Source organism: Myotis nattereri, assembly GCF_964212035.1.
Source record: "Myotis nattereri genome assembly, chromosome: 2".
NCBI lineage: Eukaryota > Metazoa > Chordata > Mammalia > Chiroptera > Vespertilionidae > Myotis > Myotis nattereri.
The window spans coordinates 12,797,527-12,805,051 of record NC_138076.1 but is presented as its reverse complement, the minus strand read 5'-3'; positions in this window follow the sequence as shown (position 1 = coordinate 12,805,051).

The window sequence follows — 7,525 nt, the reverse complement described above, 5'->3', positions numbered from 1 at the left end:
TTATACATTGTCCCAATCTGACCTCCAGATGTGACATATATCTTCTTTATAGGCTTCCTGACCTTAAAGTATTCTACATTATTATAATAAATGCTGATCATGATGGCACATTTTTTTCATTTCCTGGTCTTAGGCTGGTTGACTTTCCTCTCTCAGGTTCCTCATCTCTAAATTGGGGCTAAAAATTGTATTTTTCCCATGTTACAGGGATTAGATGAGGTAATTCCATAAAGTGAATTTGTATAAAATCAGTGCCACCACAATATCTGGCACATAGAGTAAGTTCACCTAGTAGTACCATCGTCATCATCATCCCAAAGGCTTGAATACAGTTTGAGTGGGGAAAATTATATTTCCTGTAGGGTTGTTTAATATTCATGAGAGAGATGTTCCTCATATTTTCTTAAAGAAAAATAAAATAGGCATTTTTAAATTTTTATATATGAGTCATGAGAAGGAGCAATAAGAAGTCATTTTTCATGATCTTTTTTAAAAAACTGTTGTTTTTTTACATCTACCTCCTTGAAGGTCAAATACTGACTCCCTCATAATGTTCCTGGGCAGGACCGGCTTCAGGGTCATGTGACCAGTGCAGGTGCACAAAGCCCCAAACCACAGTGGCCCTGTGCTGTGGTTTAATGGTCAGCAATCACCAGCTTATCTATCTATACAAAAGGCTAAGTCACTGTCCGACTGATAAGTATGACGCGCACTGACCACCCGTGGACAGACGCTCAACACAGGAGCTGCCAAGCTGCAGTGACTTGGCAGCAGCAGTTCTCGGGTGATGCACCCCGGACCAGAGAGGAGGGAGCCCGATTCTGGGGTGCATCACCCGAGAACCGCCCTCTTGCAATCTGGGACCCCTCGGGGGAAGTCAGAGAGCCGGTTTTGGCCCAATCCCCTCAGGCCAGTCTGGAGGGACCCCCCCCCCCCTCACTCTGAGCCACAGCATTGCCCCAGGCGCGGCCTGCCAGGGAGGAGCCATGGGAGGTTGGCTCCAGGGCGTATCTGACCCATCTTGCCCAGTCCCGCCCCACTGGCCACCTTCTAATTAATTTCCTTTCAATGTGCATGAGTCGGTGCACCGGGTCACTAGTAATTCTTAATAACACTAGCTTTGAAGTTTGTGAGTGAGGTCACAGTGGAGCTTGTGCATGGAGCCTTTGCTCACACAGTTCACTCCCTGGAGGGGTTCTCGGCCACCCTCTCCACCTCTACCCTCCAACCTCCCTGCAGGGGCCTGGGTGCAAGTATGGATGAGGATGGGGAAGGGGAAGGGTACCGGTGACCCACAGCATCTTGAGGCAGGACACGGAGGTCGTCCTGCCCTAGGCTGGCAGTGCACCCTGCGTCAATTGGCAGCCAGCCCACAGCCACCACTCCTAAGCCAAATACCAGGACTTCCTAACACCGAGGGTGCAACACCCTTGGGAGTTGCCCAGCCACTGTGGGTTGGGGGTATCAGGCCTGTGGGAAGCAGAGATGTGAGACTGAGCATCCCCAGCGTGTTCCCCCAGCTGGAGCATGGCTCAGCCGTCCAGCAGGGGGCACCAGAGGGAACCTAGCCCCTGCCAGGCCTGAGCAAAGGCATGTGCACTGAGGCATGGGAGGGGGTCCCAGGGCCCCTGAGAGGGTCCACACTCGCCCTGAAAGGACCCCGCACGCAGAGCAGCACACCTGGCTTGCTGTGTGCTGGGGAGAGCTCTTCTGCGTCAGCCATCGGGATTCTGATGCGAGCGGCTGGAAGTGCTCCCAGAAGCTGCGGCCTGACTTACACAGTAAGTAGTTGCCCTGGTCCCCGCCAGCAGTGACATGCTCGGACATTTGCATTTAAAACTGGCACCGCACTATATAATGCTGCATGGGAAAGTCATGCTGATCATTTAAATATTTACTTAAAATGATATTAAGTAGCAAATAAAAAAACATCGTAAGTTGAGAATGAGAGAGACCACGGAAGAAAGGGAAAAGCTTTGTATTTTAACATCTTAACACTTTTTCCTGTTTCGTTTTGTTTGGGTTTTTAACAAAGAGTCCTGCATTTTCCTTTTGCCCTAAGTTCTGAATATTAGCCAGTCCTTCCCTGGGAAATGGAAGTTTGGGCCAAGTGTGCAAAGGTGTCCGTGGGTTTGGTGGGATTTAGGCTGGTAAAAAGACAGGTGAAGAAAGGGTAATAATTTATGCTATTCGGAAGTGGACATGGATTTTCTCAAAATTACATGGAGAAAATGGTTCTTGTATTAGAAAACTAAGAGAAAATGATAGTAAGATGACAAGTATACTGCTTGCAACAAACAACACGGCGTCAGCTCTAGGACAATTTGGTGTCTAGGGAGCAATTGTGATGAACTGTCTGAATTGATTTTTTAAGTTTCATCAATATGATGTCATCAACCCAATTCCAAATGGGTTCACTTAAGAAAAGGTATAAAGTTAACCTTATAACTCCGGCAGAATATAAATTTATAAGGAATAATAGCATGATGTTATACCATTTTTTAAAAATTTCACATCAGGCAGAAGCTATTTCGATAAAATGGAGATTTAAAGGACATGCAGAACAAGGAGGACAGAAAACACACCCTCAACTGTTAGGGCGCAGCCGAGGGCTACAGGCAAGTGACGGGAATGACAGAGAGCCTGCTTGGGGGACAAAGTGGGGAAGGAAATGATGAATGACAATCGCAAAGAAAAGAAACGCAAGAACCAGCAAATAGCGTGTCGGCTTTGTCTTTCATTTACCCAGTGCTGGAACGAGCCCTGGTCACCTCCCATTGCAGTAACAGACACACCATCACCTTCAAACAGGAGAGAGAGGACCAGTTCTTTCAGAGCCGCTTCTCACCCCGTGGACTTGAAGGGCTGCTGCTGCCAGACGATGGACTGCAAACGGCATTTTCATTCAAGATGACTCTGCGGTTGAGGAGCACTTGGGAAAAAGCAATTGTCTCTGGTTCTCTGCACTTGAGATCCTGATACCATTTCTCATTAAGGTGATTCATGAATTTTTTTTCAATTAGATTCCTGTGGTATTTTAAAAATCAATTTGGCTTCTCCCTTTCCACTAAATGAACGAGTCAGTGTGTCATTCAGAGCGGTGTGGACTTGCATAGTTCCAATGTTAAATGACCCTTGGATAGAACCGAGAAAATGGGCAAGGACGAAAAGTCTCCAAGAGACGTACGATTTCAAAAAGGACCAATGGGAAAATATGCAAAAACAAGGGAGATATATGGCATCCGTCCATTCAGAACAGCACGGGCTCTCAAGTCAGACTTCCCGCGTTCAAACCCTGGCTCTGTCGCTCCTCACTTACCATCGTAGTTAAGCACGGTTCTTACATTTTCTATATATATTTATCTTTATTATTGAAAGTTACACAGATGCACCCCCTTTTCCTCCATTGACCCCTTCTAGCCTGCCCCCACCCTCCATCCCCCACCCCAGGCCTTCACCACACTATTGTCGGTGTCCATGGGCTATGCATGTACGCATAAAAGTTCTTTGCTTAATCTCTTCCCACCCAGACGCCCCCCCCCCCCCCTTACATTTTCCATGCCTCAGCTTTTTCACATTAAGATGAGGCAATGATAGCAGCTGAGTCTGAGGGTTGTTATGAGAATTAAATGGGAAATTGCCTGTAAAGCACTGAATTGAGCAAACAATAAATGTTATTTATTATTATCCCTAACATAATATCCCTATGTAGAATCAGTTTATTTGCAATCATGTTCATCAACTTGACCTTAAAGATTAATACAAAGTTAAATTCATGGGCTATTAAAAAATGTAAAGTGGTACTTATTATTAAAGTGGAATAAAAATATTTTTAAAAACATTTTTTTGGTAAATATTGCCAAATACTGTAACCCTATCCTGTACATACTTCCCATTTTAATTGTTGCCACCAACTTCGTCTACTGAATTCTCAGGCACCTACTTTATTGAATATTTTATGCTGTACATGTGAAATGTACATATAGTTTATGGACCTAGAACCATTTCTGTCTACTAGTTTTCCTTGTTCTTAAAAACAGAAAAGAGGAATGCCCACAGCAAAAAATAAAAATAAAAAATTCTGCCTTTCTGTCAGCTTCTGCTGATATTTCAAGGACTCCAAATTATATATTCACATAATTTGCATTTTCCCACTCTTAGTTTTAAAAAACATACATTAAGTCAAAAACTAAAATACATTCATTTTATAGAGGAAACTGCTCTATTGCTCAAAGCTAATTTAAAATAAAATCCAGTCATCCTGAAAAACACATATATATCTTAATTTAGCTTCAGATCCCTAGTCACTCATATTCACACACAGCACCTTTTTTTATTTTTTAAGTGTAATACTTTCCTTTAAGAAGTGGGAATAAAGCCTTAACCTTGTTGAAAAGTATGGCTCAATCCTGTGACTAACTTAGTGCCTAGGATCTAGTGAATGAACAGGAATGAATGAATGAATCAATCAATCAAGTAAGGCATATCAAGCCTGAAGAGCAGGCACAGTCTTTGCCTGACTTTTACTTTATCCTTAACACATTTCCTTAAGTAGGTCTCTGCCATCTATTACGAAAACTAATACATACAATGAATCCCATACTCGAGAGCTTTCTAGTAAAATACATGCCTCAACAGCTAAAATACTTCAGCCTCTAGGAGATGAATTTGCCTTCTGTGATAGTAAGTGCTGATTAATTAGCGTATGTTCATATATATTATGCATGTAAAATACTTAGTACTATACACATAGTATATGTTGTATATGTGTAGCTTTTCTGCATATGCTGGGCACTACGCTAAACATTTTAAAGATGCTCCTCAAGTTATGATGTGATCACAAACCAATAAATCCATTGTAAATTGAAAATACTGTAAGTTGAAATGCATATAGTACACCTAACCTACCAAATATCATGGCTTAGCCTAGACTACCTTAAGTGTACTCAGAACACAATCTATAATAATAAAAGCGTAAAATGCTAATTAGACTGGTTGTCCTTCTGGATGACCTTCCAGATGAAGCCATGGTGGCAGGGGCCAAGGCAGAGGATTTTGTGCATTAGGCCTCTAGTATTTGATAAAATGGTGGCAATACAGTGCACAGTAAGAGTACCAGTTTTGTTTTGTTTTTAAACATATTTTATTGATTTTTTACAGAGAGGAAGGGAGAGGGATAGAGAGTTAGAAACATCGATGAGAGAGAAACATCCATCAGCTGCCTCCTGCACACCTCCCACTGGGGATGTGCCCGCAACCAAGGTACATGCCCTTGACCGGAATCGAACCTGGGACCTTTCAGTCCCCAGGCTGATGCTCTATCCACTGAGCCAAAGCGGTTAGGGCAGAGTACCAGTTTTTAACCCAGGTGATCTCATGGCTGACTTGGAGCTGGGCGCGCTGCCGCTGCCCCAGCATCACAAGAGTATATCCTACTGCATACTGATAGCCCAGGAAAAGATGAATATTCAAAATCTGAAATACAGTTTCTATTGAATGCGTATCACTTCCACATCATTGTGAAGTGGGAAAAGTTGTTAAGTTGAACCATTGCAAGTCAGGGACTGGCTGTGTATACACGATCTCATTAATATCCTCAACAGTCCTACGGGGTAGTAGATAATACTGTATGTCCCAGCTTATATCTGAAACATAAAGAAGTTTTATAATACTCTGAAGTCAAAAAGCTGTTAAATATAAAACTGAGATTCAGATCTAGGGTGCCTAAGTGTTGACCCAGTCTCTTTCTTACCTGCCACGATAAATCGCTTACTGTGACGCAAGAACACTAGGAAGCTGACTGGAGGTGACCCTAACTCCTGGAAGAGGTGTGAACAAAAGGCTCTGGTTTGGCGGGAAATGTAGGCTTCTGAGTTAATGTTTCCGAGCAGATTCCCAAGGGGTTGTGGCCAACTAGGCATGAGGGAAAGATGGAATATTAGCACAGAAAACTGGGTGGAAGGAAGGCTGAGCTATTGGCCTATGTCCACAGTCGTGTAATGTATCATCCAAACCAGGACCCTTTGAAAGTGAAAGGGGACTCTACTCATAATGACATGCGGATAACACCACAACTGGGACTGTCCAGGGTGAACTAGGACACACGGTCACCTTTCCCATGCCCCCCTCTGGCTAACGTTTTCTCTCTTATTCCTTCTGGTTTTTCCTCTCTCACCTTCTCTCTTCTCTCCCTGTGTTCTCCGTCTCTCTCACTGGCTCTTTCCTGTACCTTAAGTGGCAATGAGTTCCCATGGTTGCCTAGAAGTGGGTGCTCCCTGCGTGCGTCATATTTAAACTTATTTATAAAAATGCTACAATTTTCTTTGCTGCTGTATTAGTTATCTATTGCATAACAAATTATCCCAAAGTGCAGTGGCCTAAGAAAACATTATCTCACATAATTTGGAGAGTTGGGAATTCAAGAGCAGCTTAGCTAAGTGATCCACCATCTCCTCTGCTTTCTTCTATTCCTTATAAGTCAGTCACTAAGCCCAGTCCACATTCAAGGAGAGGAGACCTCGCCGCCACTTCTTGAAAAGAGGTGTAGCAAAGAATTGTGGACATATTTGAAATATGTCCTTCTGAATAATTTTTCAAACTTTTGACTCTTTGATTTAATTTTATCTCTGAGACTTGATCCAAACAAAACAATAAAATGTGAGGAAATGCTATGAGCTAAGCTCCTTGTGTGAAAATATTAGAAAACACACCTAAATATCCAGCAATAGAGAAATGGTTTAATGAATTATAGTACTTATACAAAAGAGAACATTGTGCAATATTTAAAATTATCCTGAAGCCAGTATAGTAACATGAAACATATTTGTAATGAAATATTTATGAGAGAACACAAAATTTACATTGAAAAGATGTGTGCAAAATAGAGTCTAGATGGGAACATATCTATATATATAAAAGCCCAGTGACCAGACAGTGGAATGACCAGTTGCTACGATGGACAATGTGGAAGCCAACTGGCTCGATCTGGACCCCGATTGCCCCCCCCCAACCACCCGCGGTCCCTACCCCCAGCCAGCCCCGCCCCCCCAATCAGCATCCCCCACCCAATTGGGGTGGTGACCAGTGGTCAATCTCCTACCTCCCCTCCCCCACCGGCCCTACCCCCAATTGGCCTCCATCGGGGCAGGCCAGCCAGACCCCACCCATGCATGAATTCATGCACCTGGCCCCTAGTACTATAATAATAATGGTTGTGCTAACTGGAAAATCATACAAGATTTTTGTCATTCTCTGTTTCCCAAATGTCTGTTATGTATTGTCCTGTGATGTGTAATTCTGTTATGATTTTTTATCTTAAAGGAGATAGTTAAAGAGCCTGACTGGCATGGCTCAGTGGTATGAACCAGTAGGTCTCAGTTCGATTCCAGGTCAGGGCATGTGCCTGGGTTCAGGCACCGTTAATGCTGGGGTTCTCTGTTCCAGCATCTAGAAGGGTTCAGCAATCTGGAGAAAGGCTGTGTGTAACTTAAGTAAGAGTCCAGAGGCAAAATATAATTTTGAAAGT